General features: G+C 26.5%; 1 protein-coding gene across 3 annotated transcripts in view; it reads left to right on the top strand.

Moving 5' to 3' along the window:
* The first annotated feature begins 2,038 nt into the window (after positions 1–2,038).
* Positions 2,039–20,106, top strand: part of LOC129988066 (transcriptional repressor p66 alpha-like) — a 64,741-nt gene continuing 46,673 nt past the window's right edge. Inside the window, exon 1 of one of the 3 annotated variants that reach the window (XM_056096174.1) lies at positions 2,039–2,819. The gene's annotated coding sequence lies outside the window, so the exon portion shown is untranslated. Of the gene's footprint in view, positions 2,820–3,520; positions 3,605–15,232; positions 15,393–20,106 lie in introns of those variants that run through there. The other 2 variants (XM_056096176.1, XM_056096175.1) reach the window with 2 other exon arrangements.

Raw genomic sequence — 20,106 nt, 5'->3', positions numbered from 1 at the left:
CATTCGATCGGAGGATATCACCCGTATGGACTGGCCAGCATTCTCACCGGTCTTGAATCCAGTAGAGCATGCGTGCGACATGCCTGCCCGACGAGTTGCAGACCGCCAACCACCTCCTACATGTCTACCGGAACTTCGGAGAGCATTGCTCGATGAGTGGTGTAATATTCCCCGAGATCAGATTGATAATTTGATATTCAGTATGCCTAGGTGTTGTACGGACTGTATTGCATCGTCTGGGAGACATACAATGCATTAACCATTATACCAACCATGTAATATTGTTTTTGTAATTTGTTCCAGGGAGCAATAAATCGCAATTTTTATTAATGATATCAAACATATATCTTTTTTTCTCTATACATTTTGTTTAATAAATAGGCTTTACAAATAAGTCACATTTGTTTTGTTTCTGACTCTTTCTTTTCCTGAACTTGCATTATCCTTAATTTATAGACATGAGTGTACTAATATTGATAATGAAATCTAGTCATATGACATCACAGTCTCATAGCAAACTTAATTACAAACGTCATTCGACATCTAACATTACGTTATTTAACCAACAACTTCTTTACCTCTTTCCAGTCATAAGATGCTTAATGGATTCCAAAACTAAATTGGTGCGGCATATTTGACATTTCTGGCTTCAGTATAAATTGACTGCCTATTTTCTTTCAATTGAATGACTTTTTTAATGATTACGCATCATATTAAAATTAAATCACACATGAGATATAAAATCATGTATATTATAGAAAATACTGTTTATAAGATCGCCTTTGCTGAGCTCCTAGTTATTCCTTTTGTAAAACATGATTCGGTGAATCTTATTCTATCGATTCTCTACACAGATCGTCAAGAATAACAAATTCATTATTTTTAATGATGAAGATTTTATACGCGACGATGTACATTAAAATAATATTTATGATTAATTAATTAAACAATTGCAGTTATTTATTATGTGTAGATAACAGTTCAAAATAAATGAGAATTACATTAAATGTAACAGAATGTTCTCGAATAAATGGGGTGAAAACCGTTCTTAACCCCTTAACTGTGTAATTTTCTCTGCTATCTAATAAGATGAGGCTTTCGGTTTTGAGAATGCATTGTCATATTGACTCAAGTAAGAATTCAGTGTATACCTCAGTTGTTCTTGGATTAAAAGTCGTTTTTGTAACGAAAACTATTGACTTTATTTTAATTAATAATTTAATTGTGAATGACTTTAATTTAAGTTAAGAAATTAAAAAGAATCATTTGTGGAAGGGGAAATAGAAATCTATGCATTATGCTACTGATTTGACTTAGAAATAAAGCTTATTTTTGATATAAATTAATAATTACCATAAGTTTTATCAACATTGTTTCTGAAAATATCAACAGAAAACATTAATGTTTTTATCGGAACTCAGAAAACGTTAACGCTTTTATTTTTATATGTGAACTTGCATTCGACATGAAGTAGAGTTTCGTTTATTTTAACCATTATTAAATGATACTAAATACATCTATGCCAATAAACAGGTTTGATATAATTACTTTTCGATATAATATCCGTTTGGAGTGTTATCATTTTAGATCGCAGTATAATGATATGGCGACATGATGATTCTTAACTTCCCACAAAAAAGCTGGTACAGATAGGTTAGAAAATAATTTGATTTAATATATATTTAAAATTAAATGATTATTCTAGGCACAATTCCAATAAATTTTCTATTAAATCAGTAGTTGAAACAATGCTAGATAATATTTAAATATCTGATTAGGATTTAATAAAAAAACCGTTAATAGCTTTGAATAAAATCGAGAAAAGACGATTTAAATATTTAACACAGAGGGCGAAATGTTAAAATAAACGATTGTCCCCGATTCAAGGTTGTTTGAAATTTTAAATTCTAAAGCGAGCGGAAGGGGAACAAAAAAAAGTAATAATAAAAGAGCAAGTCTGCATCCGCTATTTCTGCACAAAAATGCGCCTTCCCTCTCCTCTAAGGCGCAAGGTACGGGCGCGCAGAGACACTGCCCCCCCTCCAAAGGGAGTAGCGAGCTGAATGACGTCTTTGTCATTAATCAGTTGGTACCAAATAGCCGTGTGCTTTGCCCCATCGGTTTATATACCTCTGAATGTATGCTTCTCACAGCGATCCGCCGGTTACCATGCCAACAGCTCTACACCACCGCCCTTAGAGTATGATTGCCTCGCTCCACTAGTATACGAACATCACTAGAGATTCCCCCTCACCTCAATCCAATCATCGAAAGCAAAGATGTTTACAATAAACAATTGTTTACTTCGCCCGTGCTACTTTTAACGAAAACCCCGTGCACCACCGACTCCGTGAGTGTCTGTATGTGTGTGCGTGTGACGAGACGATGTAAAGAGAGAGGGAGAGAAGAGGAGGGAACGCCATGTTGTATAAAATTGTTTGAGTTTAGTCTGATGTGACGAGGCGAGGGGGCCCGAAGTCAGCTGATACGGAAGTAAACAATTTCGGATATTCACTTATCCATCGCCTCTGAAGTGAAGTAAAAGTCTCCCAAATCCAAACGATATCAATATCCAGGGATTATGTGTTCTTTGAATGCCGATCAATTCACAGGAATATCGCCAACTCGATCGGAAAGACTTGTGTAATTAGTCCCTAGTGCATAATCGAGCTGGCGGTAGCAGTGGGGAGAAAAAATACTAAACGTCGCGATTGTTACCTGACCTTCGCTCGGCATTTTTTTTGTGTTCCGCAGCAGAATCGTTGATACCGGGCCGTCGAATACACCTTTCGCAGAAGGATAAGGATTAGTTTTGAAAGGTAAGATCTGTTTTTCTATTTTCTTATCTTGAGGGATCATTTGCGGTTCGAAAGGTGTGGGAAGGAAGCCAGTAGTAGAAAGTCAGCCGATTGCTAATGTGGCGCCGCCAGCAGCTAAGGCAATGTTGCGTCCCGTGGCGATTTTTACTATGGCGTTTGCGCGAGCACTGATCCTAACCCTTGTAAACTGAATGTAGTATGGTGACGTTCTATGTTCGGCGAATAGGAGCTCTGCATAACGGAAACTACCCTACACATTGCATGTTTGATGGACAGCTTGACTAAAAACTTCCTAACACACTTTATTTTATTCGCCGCATGTTCGAATAAAAACAAATCTAAACATTATAACTTGTGGCTTTTAACTGAGTGTTTATTCTATTTCTAAATTTCGACGTTACTAGAGAAAAGAAACACTATCTTATAATTAGAATAAATTTAGAAAACTTTTCTTATGATAAACTCAATTCATTTGTCAATTTTCGAGGTATTAAAAAAAGCCAAAATTTTTTATCATGCAAATTTTGTTTATATATATTGCAGTAAAAAAAGAATTTCCTCATTTTCGAATGTCTTATATTTCAATACTTATTATTTTCATATTATAATGTAATGAACATAACAATGAAACTGAAGGACGTTGCAACTGTTTGCAGCGCTTTCTTTTTGCTTATTTTGTTAATAAGCGTAATGACCTGAAATGGATCGCATCGCCATTATCACTGAAATTTCGACGCGTCGCGTATAGCTTCAATTATTCAACGCCAATCAAACTATCTTCAGTTGTACGTTTTCTTCCTCTTGTATTTAATTACTGGTATTCATTTATAATTATTATTCATGTTAACTATTATATTAATATCCAATTTTATTTGATGTAATTAACGAAATGCCAAATTCGGTAACATTTCCTAATTATTTTTCTTTAAGAAAAAAATTGCAAGTTTACTTTTTTAATTGAATTAAATACTTGATTTTAATTACTTAGATTTAATTGTTTTAAAATAATAAATTGAAAATTCTATATTGAAATACATTTGGAACATTATCATCATATTGTTATTTACTTATTCCATTTTAATATTACGGTTGTAAGTTTTCTTTTTTACATTCCTATATTTTATTGAAAAAAAAGTCGCACATCACCACATTTATGAATATTACAACTCAATATTTCACTGCCATCCTTAATTTGTATAGCTTAATTCCTTTTCTGAACCCTTTGAATGATCTGTTATATGAATTATTATATTAGTAAACAATTTAAAGCCTTGCACTAATAATAAGCAAAATGTTTATTATTTTAATTAATTTATAAATTTATGCATATATCAAATAGTTATTTTGAAACTTGTAATAATTGTAAACGAATATTGATATAAAAATCAGTTGGAAGAATGCTTTTATGAGAGAAAGAGAAATTTTTAATCATAATTCTTTAATTAAATGTAATTAAGTCATGAATACTGTAATTATTTTCAATTTTTAGGTAAATCATTTGATACAATGTTTCTTATATGTATAGACAAATTGATTTAAAAAGCAATTAAATTGATATAATTAGCAATTAATATATATTTTTAATCACAATTCTTTAATTAAAAGAAATTAAATAATGAATTCTGCAATTATTTTCATTGCTATTATTAATATTTAATTTAATTAATTAAATCCAGTATTTAATTATATATTTGTAAACTATATTTTTTGCTTCATCTGATTGTATAAGATGCAAATGCATTATTTCCTTATATATATGTACCATTTTATTACACCTATGATATTTCACTCAGGCAGCTTCATTTGTTATGCTTGCCAAGACAGAATATAGTCTAAAAATATATTTATTATTATAATCAAATCAACATTTGATGTTATTTTTGTATCATTTCTCTCGAATTACAAAACATATTTAAATTTAATCTTTGTTCAAGAAATATTTATATATAAATTTTCTACATACAAATTAAATTTTCTTATGTCTGCAATAAGCTTATTTTAGAAGAAAAAAATTGAATATAACTTTCTGTGTAAATGAATATTTTATTCAAATATAAAAATGATTCATGAAGATTTTTCTCTATGATTCAGTAATTTATTATTTTCAAATTGATATTATGTTGTTTGTTGCATAGTAATATTTATTTTAAGAAAGAGACATAAACATACTTCAATTTCAGCTCTCCATAAAACTTGCTATGTGCAGTTTTTTTTTTTAAATTTTTTTTTCAAAAATGTTGTGGAGATTGATATAAAAGTATAAAAAAAATTTTGAAAAACTTTTAAGTATTATTTAAATTTGAACTAAAACTAAAATTAATTAGCTCAAAATTGAATACAAATTTGTTATAAAAGATTAGTGATTGAAAAGCGAGATTAGTAATTAATAAGAGTAGAGATTCAAGTAGATAAAGTGTACAAGCTAGGTTTAACATTTAATAAGAATTATAAATTGTGATGTAAATGTTCTTCAATCATGATGCGATCTATGCCTTTAAATTGTTGTATATAAATTACAATTCCTAATAAAATTCTATAAATAAGAAGATGAATATGAATGTTTTGTTAGATGTTCGATAATCAAATTGCTATATAAAGCAAAAGCTCACTAATGGAAATTTAGGAAGCTGTTAAGAATCTGGAATTCTTCAGAAATCTCTTTTTGCTGTAATGAAAGTATCCATTTGATAAACTGATAGACTATTTGAAGTGATAAAAAATATACAATAACTATAAAATTAGATTGAACATATTGTATATATGTAGTTAATAGCAGCAAAGAATATAAAGAAATACTTTAAGAATTAAAAATGAAGCATATTGCTTTTGCCTAATCTAATAGAATAAAAATCAGTAAATTTAGCTTCAACTGAAATACTAAGTAAATTTAATTTTATTATGAAATAATTAATATTGACCATATTTATAATCTACCAATAAATAAAAAATATATATGAATGCTTGTTTTAAAATGAAGTTCTTTTAAAATTCTATTTTGTTACGCTTTGTAAATATAATGTTTATACTTTTATTTCCTGAAATTGAGTTGACCAGTCTATGAATATTTCTTTTGTAAATTTTTTAGATGAAATGTTTTAAAATCTTGATGCAGCAACCTGAATAGTTTAAAAAACTGTGCATTCAGAGTTTTAGCATAAATACTTCATGGTATGATAAATATCATTGCTTTTCTTGCTTTGGATATTTTTTTCCTGTGGAATTAATTTATGTATCAATAATAAGTATATAATTTTTGCTGCATGCCAGCCAATTAAAATTTTTTTTTTTTTAAATATATATAGAGAGAATTATTCTGTATTTTACTGATAAGTAAAATTTATTTTTCAAGATATCTTTGTCAACTTAGAAATTAAGTGAGCTGAAATTTGATGCTGGTTTCTTTAACTTGTTTGCTAATAACCAGTCATTAAAACAGTTTAATAAAAGTATGTAGTAAAGCAAAAAATTTATTTTTACATAATGTATTACCATTTAATTATTTATTTTTCCTTATTTTAATATTATTTTTATGATATGGCACATTAATTTCAAAAAATTACTATGAAGAAAGAGCTGATACGTTTTTAATTATTGTTATTATTTTGTTTTTGAGAAATGAAGTATAGAGTTGCAATCATCAATGAATTGAAATAAGCGACAATATTGCAAAAATGCTCATATTGAGGGGGAAAATTTTTTTGATTAAAGCAGTTTTTGATATAATATATATTTCAAAATGCTTCTACCAGAAAATTTGGAAGCATCGTAAAAATCTTTAAGGTTTGTAAGAATTCTTTACCAGATATTGCAAACTAAGGATTCACAATTTTGTATGCTTAAAATGCGACTGGAGAAAGAAAGATTGAAAATTGATTTAAATTTTTTTTGATTTTTTTTATGTATTTCTTATATATTATTATAATTGCTTTGATGATTTTCAATCTTTATCCTTTTTCCAATTTGAAAAGATGCAAATTGCATCAATTTTTTTTATCGTAAGTTCTAACAAATAATGCAAATATGTTTTAATAATATATTATTAAAAGATTCTAATTATAAAATAATAGTATTGTGCTAGCATCTTTTTTTTGTTTAAAGATGTGATCTTATTAACTGCACATTAAGTTATCAATATATTAGGATCTCTTTGTTGGTGATCCGATAATTACCATTATTAATGTTCAATTGATCAAAAATATTAATTAGATAAAATATTATAGAGAGTTCACTGTCTTTAAAAAAAGAAAAAAATTACTTCCATGAACAACATATGAAGCGGCAAAATGAAGATGTTATACGAGTGAATTGTATGCTGATGATACAACCTAAAAATGCATTAATATCATAAAGAAGCCACAGCACTAATATAGCTTGCTAAAATTAATTTTTTTTATAGATTTATTTTTTACTGCTTTATTTTATTACCATAGGTGTAGATGATTAACCTATTCTTTTTATTACTTTTCTTTTCGTCTTGAAATGCAGTATATCATGAGATAAACTTTTGATATCTTACTTAAAAACTTTTTTCAAATTCATTTTCTTTCCTTGTGATCCAATGCTTTATGGAATTCCCAGTTTACATCATATAACAGTAACTACTGTACTCGGAAAGCTATTAATGGTCACTTTATCATTAATACTAAATGTTTCAGACATATATGGAATTAAACAATGTTTATTTGAAATATAGTTTTAGGACTTAAAATATGGTTTAACTAAAACATTCAAACCTAAATTTTGTTTAATATATATAATATGTCTATTATACATATTCTTGTTCATTTAAATGGGTACATATTGCCAGCATAGTAGCGAAAAAGTGTTTCAAAAACCATTTTTCAAAAAAATACAATTTGGCTACAATTTTTGAAAAAGTAATTTGGCTACAATTTTTGAAAAAGTAATTTGGCATGTAAATTTTTACTTATGAAGTGAAATATAAAATTCAATGAACTTCAAACTTATTAAATAATCAGTCTATTATATTAGCCTCTTCTAGTTTTATTAACAACAATTAAAGTAAATAATAAAAATAACGGATAAAAAAATGATTGTGAAAAAAATAGTCAAGATAAATAAATTGAGGAAAACCTCAAGTAAGAGAAAGGAAGAAAAACTATCTTCTATACTGAGTGCCAAATTTCAGCTTTGAAAATCTTGGCACTTGGTTCAAAGTGAGAAAGTCCCATTTTGTGCCTACTATTGTAAAATTAATAATTCTTAGTGGTAAAATTAGTAATTAAGGTTATATATAATTACATGTTTTGAAATAATTCAGATGTTGCAGTCTCCCTTACTCTTATAGATGTAGCATCGCAGAGTGAAGCATCTGTAGCTTTTTTTCTTGTATTAGCGTCTAAAATTGTCTTCTAAAATCCTGAAATTTTTTGATTCTGATGACAAAATTTTTTCATTCATTTTAAACTACGAAAAGTTACTTGTTTTCCGGGGGGGGGGAATCATCCTTAAAAAAATTGCTGGTTTGAAAAGAAGAGTGAGAAATTGTTTATGTTTATTTTTGAAATTTTATCTTGTTCTTGAGGGGAAGAAAAATCTTAATTTAATTAAATACTTATATTTCAGCAAATTCTCTGATTGATTTTCTAAGAATTTTCTTCAGCTCAGGATTAAGAATTATCTTTATGCATAAATAAAATGCATTTAAAAAAAATAGAGTTTCTTTATTTGAAATTAACTGTCCAACAGTGTGGATTAGATGAAATTATTAATGGAAACTTTTGGAAATAACCTAAGATTTTATAACTTTAAAATTGGTAAAAAAATGTGCTGGAGAAATAATGAAATTTCTTGGGCACTGAAGATTTGATTTTAAAAACAATATATTTTTAAGTTTTTATTATAAAATAATTGATTGCAGAATTAAAAAATGACAATTTTTATAATTAAATTGTATATTAAGAGGATTATTCTTAAATTTTGTAAATAGCTTTAAGTTAAATATTTTTAAAGTTAAGAATGCTTGAAAAGAAAAAAGGTCACTAAAATTACTTATTGCTTGTGAATTATTATGATTTTGATGAACACCATGCTGTTGTATTTGTGTGCTTTTAGCTCTGTAATAAGTTCAGAGATGACATATGATTTGCTTTGTATTATTATTTTGAAAAAAGCAGATGATTGATTTCCACGAGCAAAATATTATTGTAATAATAGCGATTTTATTGTGTTTTTTAACAGTGCTTCTTTATGAAATTTGTTAAATTCCAAAGGATAAATTTGATTGGAATTTGAAAAAAAAAAAAATATGATATAGCATTTTAGTAGGTAATTGCTCAATGAATTTGGGAGTATTCATGAGAAATAAATGCATTTATCATATTGCAGTTTAAGAATTTAATGAAATCTGCAGATACAATACATTTCTATGAGAATTTAGATTTCAACATTTTTGTAATTAAATTTTATAATTATTGAGACTAATTTTCTTTTATGTAAAAATTCTACAATATTTTTAATATCAAACATTCTTTGTGGAACTTGATTCATTTTATTATTCAATTAATTTATGAAGTTCAGCTTTTTTCATTCCAAGTCTGCATCGTGTGAATTTGATATCATATCAAATTCAGTAATTTTTTTATGACCTCTGAGCATAACTGTGTAGAATTCCTATCATTTTTTGAAAAAATTTCAAAGTTAACCAGTGCAATCATTTATTTCTATTTGTGTATATTGTTACAAGTTCTTTCTGTACCCTCCTACCCCACTTTTTTTCATTAATAAAAATAGAATTATAAATCGGTGGGAAATTACAAAATTTGGATAAAAAATGCTTTTTTAAATTAAAATGAAATTTATAAATTTATTCAGTGAAAAAAAATCAACCCACACTTATGTGTAATTAACAGTAGATCCAAAGAAAAAAAATGCTGTTATTTTCTTGGCTATTTCTGTTCAAAACTTGTTAAAACAAATCATTATAAAACTTTCTTTCCTTCTTTAAAATTCTAAAAAGATTTTGAAGGTAATGACTTTTTTAATTTTTCTCTATTTAAACATTAATCAAATGAAAAATATTTCAAAGTGTTTTATTTAGTGCCTATGTTTTTAGGAATTGCCTAAAAAATTTGCCTGATTTTTCTTGTATAAATTATATTAAATGCAATAACATATGATTGTTGATTTCCTATTTGCATTTGTATTACTGCTCAGGTGTTCATACATATTTATCTAATATATGTATATTATTTTTAAATTCTGCTTTCATCTTGAGTAAGCAGTTATTTCTTTAATTTATTTACATCTATCTATTAGTGACAGATGTTAATACCATAAGAGTAAAAATAAATTCTATTTGTTGCATTATAGTTGTTCTATAATAATCTATAGTAATTCTATTTGTTGTATTCTATGAGTTACATTAATATAATTTTTTTTTCTGTTTCATTAGATATATAGTTGGATTTTTTTTAAGGTGACTAATGATTCTAAAAAAATATTAACTAATGTTTCTTGTTCTGTTAAATTCTTACTTTCATTCATATACAACTTCTTATGCATTCTAAATGTTTCTCGATAAATAGCTGCCTTAAATTAGCAGATTTTGCGAGGAATCATATGATATCAGTTGAACCTCTTATTCTTAGTTTTGTTTTAATAATTTCTGGCATATATTTTTAAAAATTTATCTTAGACATTTAATTTATTCTAATTTAGAAACACCTGTAAGAGTTCATCAGTGCTAATATTTGAAATTAATTCTTTACTGTAACTATTCTAAAACTTTAAAAAATAGTGAAATTTTATGTTGTATTTTGTATTAAAACTAATTTGAATTTCAAGAAAACTACGAAAAGTATTATAATAAATTATATATATAAAAGTATTGTTAAAATGGGTGGAAAGTATTTCTTATTATTACTTTTTTATTAGAAAGTGATTTTCAGGAAGATTTAGCTTTTAATTTTTTTCTTTTATTAATTAGTTACAAATTTTATTTTTAGGTTTTCATTGCTGTTTCTGAACGAGTTATTATGCAGTTGTGTTTCATAATGAATTGCAATTATGTTCCTTTCTTGCCTGAGGAATTGAGCATTATTCGGCTTGTGCTTGGATATGAGGTTTTATTTGAAAGAAATTTTTATTGGCACAAAAAGGGAGCTATTTTATTATGTTTCAAAATGCATCTATTATAGTACAATTCCGTATTCTCTTGCTAGTTTCTCTGTTTTAAGTTAATCTAAATTTCGATGGATCAGATTATTTGACATAGTCGAGTCTGATATGAATCTTGACAATTAATCTTTTCTTTCTTTACAATTTTCCTTTATTTTTGGTAAAGCTGTGAAAGTATGGGAACCAAGTATTGGGAGGAATCTAGTAGATCTTCAGCTTATATTTAATTAGAAGATTAAAAAAAAATTTTTTTTCGCTGAGATTAACAAATAGTTTCTTGCTTTTTTTGAAGAAATCTCTCTCTTTCTCTTTTTATCTGGAAATATTAAAACATTGTGTCCAATGAATTTAATTCTCTCTCTCTCTCTTTTTTTTTTTTTTTTTTTTGCAACATAAAATTTTTTTAAATAGTTTGTCAAAACTTTTATAACAAAAGTTTAAAAATTCGTGATCTTCAAAATTAATTTATTTTCTATTTGCAATAATATGTCCATAGGGTATTCATAGGCTTTAGCACAGAATTTTTATAGATATCCATTATATATCTTTATTATTTGATATTTGTCTTTTCTGCTATAACTTTACAGTGAGAATAAAATGATTTTTTTAAGAATATTTGTTAAAGTACTTACAGTTTAAATGTTAAAATTATAGCAATGTATTTTGCAATGAATTTATTACAATTGTTTAGAAAACAGGAAGCTGATAACAAAGATAATGAATTAGAATTATTAAGTTAGAAAATAATGATTTGGAAGAATCAAAAAAGTAAATTTTTGCATAACAAAGTTATTAATTTAATTAATGTTATTAATTAATCCTAAAAAAAAGAATTTTATGGTTTTGAAAGAAAAAAACAGCAACGTTATTATTAACAGTAAACATATCACTTAATGTTTTAAATACAGAAGATATATTATAAAAATTATCTCCTGTAATATTTATGAATAATTTCAGCTTCTTATGGAAGCAAGTTAAATGTTATTCAGTATTTTATTCTTTTATATTTATTCTTTCCAAATCTAATTTTGATCTGCTTCTTCAATTTTAGTTATCAGATTTTTATCCAGTTCTTGAATTCAGTCATTTCTGTTATCATACTTATATATTTCTCAAGTATGTTAATTGAAAGAGGATTAATCAGTCTATTTAATAAAATTATTACAATTTTATTGTAATTAAGTATTTAAATGCTAATGGAAGTAATAAAAATATGGAAGTTACGATAATTATATTAAAACTTTTGGATTATTTAATAGAATTTTTTCAAAATTCTTTAATTTCATTATTTACATTTTTAAAATTCTTAGAGATCAAAATGCCTACCTAAGATTAAACTTGATTTTTTCTTTTCTTTTTTCCATATTCTAAATTCTGATATGGAGGTGCAAATGATATTCATAATTCATTGGTAAGCAATATCACTTGAATTTCAATATCACTTGAACAACTTAATTTCATTATAAATTTTCTTTCTTTTGTTATATATGAGGGAAGATTTAGATAATGTATTGTGAGAGTTGTAGAATTAAAAATGCTGATTAATTAATTTTTTTAAAGATATTAGGGTGTTCTGTAAATATTTGTAACTTATAAATAATTGATCTAAAATGAAACATTTTGCTGAAATAAATGGGTGATTTTTATCAATGTAATTATCATAGAGAGAATTTGTTTCTCCACCCTTGTTTGATAATTAATGCATTAACTAAACTGGAAGAATTAAATATGCATTTATATTCAGTCATGTATGTATATGTAGAAAACCTTTCACTTAGGTGCAACATTAGAAATATTTTATCAGGAAGCAGTGAATTCCTACAGCAGTAAGTTTTTTTTTACATACCTGAAATTTATTTAGGAATGTACAAAAGCTTAAAAAAACACTTACCAAAAGAAAAACAAAATTATTTTAAACAAATAAAATAAAATAAATATGGAATATAATAAATTTAATACATCTATAGAATTATTACATTGGTGTAAGTAAAATTATGGAACTGTATATATATACATGTATTTAGCTGAAATTATATAAATATTTCTGTCTAAATAGTTTATATATTTTTTAATAATAAAATATTCTAAATAGTTTAGAATATTTTTCTAATAGATAAAGGTATGAAATGGCAATATGATCTGAATATGAATATTACATATTTGAAGTATGTTTTTATCTTTATGTAACTTTCCAAAAATGTATTTTTAATGCAAATAAAATACTTCATAAAATATAAGAAAAAACGTTTTTTTTTGTTTCTATTTTCAGTTTATCTATAACATAATTGAAGAGACTTGTTCTGAATAAAAAAAAAGTATAAAGTTCATACCTATATTTCCTCTGTATTTCAGTTTTATTTTACATTTTTATACATTTATTTCCTACTCTTTGGTTACAAGCATTATTTATATGCACATTTGATTGTTTTCATTATAATTCATATTGCTTATTAAGTTGTAGAACTGTTATATAATATTTTTGAAAGATGGTTGAAATAACATAATTCTCTGCAACCCATATGTATGAAAGTATTATCTCCTTTTACCATTTTCAGTATACAAATAAAAAGAAAGCTCTTACGGGGAATCGACAGATAATTAGACATTATTAAAAAATTTTTAGCAGTTCTTATAAAATATATCTGATTCTTCCTTGATGTGATTATAGTAAAAGTCAATTTTAAATTAAATTACTGACTGACTTCCACTTTAAATATATCTGGTCACTTGCATAGTCTTTATAATTGTAAGAAACTGAATTTTATTATTCTTATCGTCATCGTAATAGTTATTTTTTAAAGGCAAATAGGAAAATTTAAAATCTGCTTTTGTTTTTTATTGCTTTTTTTTCTTTCTTTTTTTGCTTTATGAAGCATATTTGGAAAGAGTTTTTTAATTTGCAGACAGTAAACTCTACAAATTAAACATTATCAAAAATTATTTTTAGTATAATATCTCCATGAAAATCCAATAAAATTTTATTGATTGAAAAGAATTAAAAACAAAATTTGTTTTGCAGTTGGCTTTTTTATTGATATTGATTCTTGCTAGTAAAATATTTTTATTCCTTGATTTAATATAATTCTTTTTACAATTGTAAATTAAAGTCTACAAAGTGTATCTAATTTGTGAAAGATTTTGTCTCTCTCAAGAATATCCAGTTTCTTAGTTGAAATATTATACATCTTTCTGCTTTTCATAAACAACATTTTTTGAAATTTTTAGTGAGCAGACAAAGGAACTTCCCATTTCTTTTATTATGAATTTATTCTTAATTGAATAATAATTGGTGGAAAGATTTCATTTTCTCAGAGTCCTCCTTATTTTCTAAATTATATTTTCCTTTGAAGTTCAGATGCATTCTATTTCTATGTCATAATTTAAAAAAAAATTAAGAAAACAGTTATTTTCTGCAATTTTTGCAAATAAATTTTAAAAGTTTTGTTGTGGATTACAACTTACAAAATTAAATCAAGGGAAAAAATACTCAATCCCCTTGCCCTAATGTTTTTGATCTTTTAGAATCTTGCAGAAATCAATGTAGCTTTTTTTTTTAATTCAATGAACATCAAAATTTGAGCTTCTTTTATTGCCTACCTCAAATAATTTTTTTTAAAAAGAAAAAAAGAAGAAGGTTAGTGTATAATGTGAACACAAGATTTTTCTTTATATGTCTGACAGAATAGTATTTTTTGTGAATACAAATTTTTCTAAATGAGAAATTCTCAAATTTTTTGTTTTTGTTTTATAACTATTTTTTAAAAACTTGAAACAAAAGTTATTTATTAGAATCAAAACTGTTATGCATATACTTTGAATAGCTTCTTCTCTTTAAAATGTGAATTGAGAACTGTTGAATCAATGCTTAAAAAATGAATGCCATTTCGATTTTTTTTATTTTATAATATTTTTAAACCATCCATTCATTTTTATAAAAAACTGTGGCAGTAATCATTCTTCCGACTTTTTGACCCGAAATTAATGAAATTTTTATTACTTTATCGAAATTAAATTCAAATAAGCGTGCAATTAAACAAGAGTTTCTTCTTTAATTCGTGGATGTGCCTACGTTCAATATCCGGAGTATGTGTTAATGATTTTCGACATTCTGTCACAGCTTGTAATTTCCCTTATAAATGAAACAACCCTGAAAGTGTATCCGTACGTCTCCTTTTGTCAACCTCGATACCGCATCTATTTATAGATTATGCAGAGGGTTGAATTATCTTCTGTTTAAAGAGAGAGCGAGGTTTTCTGCGATTGAGAGAACGTTTTTTCTTGTTTTGAAAGGATATTGCAGAATGCCAGAGAACATCCGCTCTTTTCGCCTTCTCCGTCGTTTCTGCTTTCCCCCTCCCTTCTTTTAGAAATTGAGATGACCGGTTTTAACCTCCCGCAAGTTAAGTGTGTTCCTCTGTTCTGGGTGAAGATGATGTAAGTATGCGAACGTATCTCTCTTTTCTTTTTCTTTTTTTTCCTTATTAAGGAGAACCCTTTCGATGTCGACCTGTAATAATGGTACCCAATCCTTTTCCATCCCGATGGGAGTCAGGTAAATCTGTAGTTGCCTTATAGTAATGGAATTCGACGATTTGGGGCTCTGCGGAAATGGAAGTTTTGCAAGATGAATCGATTTGCAATTCACGCCGCTCTATTTTTAAAATGCCTACGTGTTGGATGTCGCGGGTTTCTTCGTCAGTTACTTGGTCGCCATTGTTAGTCTTTAGAGATGTCGGAGGGATTGCTTTTTACTTTTCTGTTAAATTTAACATGGATTATTTTGAAATCATAAATTAAAATTAATTAAAAATATACAATTTGAAAAAAATTAAAAATATCAAAAATTCATAGAATTTTTTTAAGGAACAGGGTAAGGTATTTAATGGATGCTTGATAAATATGTATTTAGGTGATGATAATATCCGAGTCTCTTCAAGAGGGAATCATAGATAGCAGTAAAATGGGGAGACAATGAGATGCAGGAATCTGCGCATTTGAAAGTGAATATTCGATCGATTCTGTCTGATCGAAATTTTTCCGTCTGACCGAATATTAACTTCATTTATTCGTCTTGGAAAGTATTATAATATTTATTTAAATAATGTTAATTAAATTTTTGTCCATTAGTATTTTCTGGAAATTTCTGGATTTCTTGAACAGAATTTGTTCTTAACTTATATAAAAGGAGAAAATTTGAGAATAAGATTCTCAGATGTTCGTGATGCCCTGGTAATTGAACATTTTAATTCTTCCGTTAATATTTTAGAAAAATGTTTAATTTATTTAATTCCAGTTGATGTCGATTCCAATGCATAAAATGTCGAGATACTTTTTACTCCCTTTGCCAGATGCATGCTATATTTTGTTTTTAAATTGCAAGAATTTTGATGTTTTTTATTTCCTTACAGGGTTAATAGTGAATGAAATTTTCGTATTCATTTTCACTTTTAAAATTTTATATTTAGTCATATTTAAGAATTTTAATAATACTCACCCTTCCCCTCAGATTAAGTATTTATACATTTATTTGTATATTTAGTCAGGGTCGAATTATCGAATGGGCAATTTGATAATTTGCAATATTTATGGAAATTTCGGTACAAAGGCCATGCATACGAACTAATTCAAATAAAATCAAGTTAGTTTGGAATTTTATGGCATTATTCTTATAATCTAATAAATTATATTTTTCAAGTTTTATATTATTTTTAAAAGAACTCGGATTTTTTTTAATAATTAAAAAAGAATCCGATTCCATAATTAAATAGAGTTTACGTTGTGTTTAAAAGATTTGTCCTTCTGTTTAGAATTGCTTTCAAGTTTGAATTTGGAATTATTTTATATGCTAAATTCTGAAACCAACTCTCGAAAGGAAATCATAATTAAATGTTTTGTCAGTTGATCAGAATTCGCTATATACATTTGCCTATGTACAGAGTTAAAATCATTAAAAAATGCTGCAGGAAATTAGAAAAAGAAAGTGGAAAGGGGAGGGATGAGACTTGCATTATCCAAGAGACCCTAGAACATTTAATCCAGCCAAATCTTTAGTATGCATTAATATGAAAATTATACAATATCAGTAATAAGGGTGTCTTCATATGTCTCTAGTTTATATATATATATATATATATATATATATATATATATATATATATATATATATATATATATATATATATACTCTCTTTTCTTCTTAAATTCTGTATCTGCGGGTAAATTTCGTCAGTTTGAATTGCAACTTAAAGATACTTGATATAATGTATTTTATGTTCATAAATGTTTGTCTTTTCGAACTATAAATATAAAGCTTATATATATAAGTTTTATGATTCAAAAATACAAACATTTGTGAACATAAAATGCAATTTCTATCAAATATTTGTAAATTGCCTATTCAAACTGAAGGATATATAATATGTATATGAAAGGAGGTCATTATTGGCTACTGGAAGGGGGGGGAGTGGAGTTAGAACTTAATTAAATCAACCATACCATTCAACTATTTTAACCACATTATCGCTATTTCCGCAAATACACATATTCTTTCGTTTTAGGTTTCTTTCTGCACGACAAAGCTCGAATTCGATGAATTTTTCCTCCGAGCAAACGAAATTCTTTTTATCGTGTTTGCATGATATTCTTATGAAATAAATATATACAATCCACCCATTTTAAGCGTGGTTAATAGCTAATTTTTAAATCGTTAGAGATAAGCTTGTGCTTCCAGTTGAGAGAATGCTTTATAATTTTATTTGCATAACTAAATAACTTAACCAATAATAGTTAGAGGCTTTCGGCGAACACCTGTTCACCCATCATGTTAATAGTATTAATAATATCAACCCATTCACCATGATGATAGTGCTAGTATCAGTATAAAGTAATGTCAATCAATTTTGATGAACTGCATCTTATCACACCATATGAGAGCAGTATTTTATTTATACGTGCATAATAAACATTCTGATAAGTTAATTATGCAATTTAAATAATAAAATTAGTTAGCGAGTAAAATCGGAGATATCAGCTCTGTTATTGAGGCTCGGAGCTGATTTAAGGTTTTTATTTTGCGATATCATTCGAAACTTGAGAATGGGATTCGATCGTTGATGATATATCGAAATGTTACGAGATTTCAAATGAAATAAAAGTTGATATAATGGCTGAGGGCTGATGGACTGTCCAGATTTCTTTTATTTTTCTTCCCCCTCACTGGGAATGTATAGCGAAGTAGTATTTTTGAGATTTCTCGAAAATGGGCCGTTGATATTTGTTCAATGTTGACATTTCTAGGAGTCACAAACTTTCAAATAAAATAAAAATTGGCGAATGCGGTCAAGTAAATGTGACTGAGGGATTCTGTCTGGTTTTTGTCCTTGAAAATTTCAAAAAAATGTGCAAAGAAGTTTTTTTTTTTTTTCCCTTCGTGATTTTTCTTGAAAATAGTGGCAGGTGGATCAGATAATAATTAAAAGACATATGTAGAGGTTATGAACTTTCATATAAAATAAAAAAATGGCGTAATCGGTCCTGTTATTGGAGTTCAGGGATTGGCTCTTCTATTTTTCTAATTATTTTAAATATGTTGATAAAATGTGCTCCAGTGGATCAGTATTTACGATAGAAGAATTTCGCTATAATCTAGATTTGTTCTTTTAGAATTTCTTAAAATCCGTGATAAGTTAAAAAAAAAATTCATATGAAATTTTCGAATAACATTATTACGAATAACATAATACATTTTTTTACCGCCTTTGGAATTAACATAAATTAAGTGAAAGTGATTTAGAGCTTATCATTCTGTTATTGTACAATTTCATTGCACATAAAATAACAATTTTAGATTTTTTTACTTGAAATTTCGAATCTTATTTAAATATATGTTTTAGCAAATAGATAAACAAATTGCAAAGCTCTATAGTAAGCAGAAAAGTAAATTATCATTTCTATTTAAAATCTAATAATAATAATGAAATTACTCGTATTTATTTGTGTACTGTGGAATGCAAAATTAATTTAATAATCAAAAAAATGTAAAAGGGAAAAAAACTATCAGTGTGAGATATTGATAGAAATAATCTACTGAAATTTCAGTTTAATTTTTGATGAACTGTTTTATATTATTCATTCTGGCTCTATATTTTTTGCGTATTGTTTTCAGCGTTTACGAATTTTACAATTTTTATTTCGATCCAAATTTTTGATCAAATTATTATTATTATTTTTTCCCCTATTTAGAACACTAATGGAACTGCTCTTTATATATTAAATCCCTTTCCCCCCTTTTCCCTATCATTGCGCGAAAAAAAAAAAAAAAAAAGAGACGAACGAAAAGCTTAAGAGTATTTGTTACTTTTCAGCACGTTGCTATATTTCAAGGCTTGTAGATTTCAAATTGTGAAACACCGCCGTATTGCGATGAAAAGTTTTCTTTTCATTCAGTTCTTCTCTCTTGAATTATTTATTAAAATTCCTGTTATTATTAATTATTATTAATTAAATTATTATTATTATTAATTAAATTATTATTATTATTAATTAAATTATTATTATTATTAATTAAATTATTATTATTATTAATTAAATTATTATTAATTATTAAAATTCCTGTTATTATTACTTAAAATTTATTATTATTAATTAAAATTCCCGTTTACTTTTAATAAGATTTCAATGATATTTTAAAAAAATATTTCGAATAGATAATCAGATATTCATCATTTCGAATAGATTATCACATGCATTCATAGGCTATCGTGTTTCATATTTTACTCAATCAGGTTTGTCAAAAAATGTCGATGTTTTGTTCGTTTTCTGACTTTCGTTGACAAATCTCTTTTCTTTAAAAGCTAACTACAATTCTAACATTTACATTGCATAACTTTAAACAGCTGTTATCACACATCCTTGAGTACGTAGGCATTATTTAATCAGTTGTTTCTCTACCTGTCCTTAATTGTCTTGCACATCTTAGCTCTTGGTGACTGCTTTGTCTTTCACCTTTTAATTGAATTAAAGGAAAAAAATGCTCTTTAATAGAAAATGATCTATCTATCTTATTAATTAATACTCTTCAGATTTTACTATATTCTTTAATTACAATTTAAGATTGTCTTCTAAAAACAGCTTCGAAAAAACAAGTTCC

The sequence above is a fragment of the Argiope bruennichi genome, chromosome 10 (genome assembly GCF_947563725.1).
Source record: "Argiope bruennichi chromosome 10, qqArgBrue1.1, whole genome shotgun sequence".
NCBI lineage: Eukaryota > Metazoa > Arthropoda > Arachnida > Araneae > Araneidae > Argiope > Argiope bruennichi.
The sequence above is the reverse complement of the archived record's forward strand: the minus strand, read 5'-3'. Positions and strand labels throughout refer to the sequence as shown.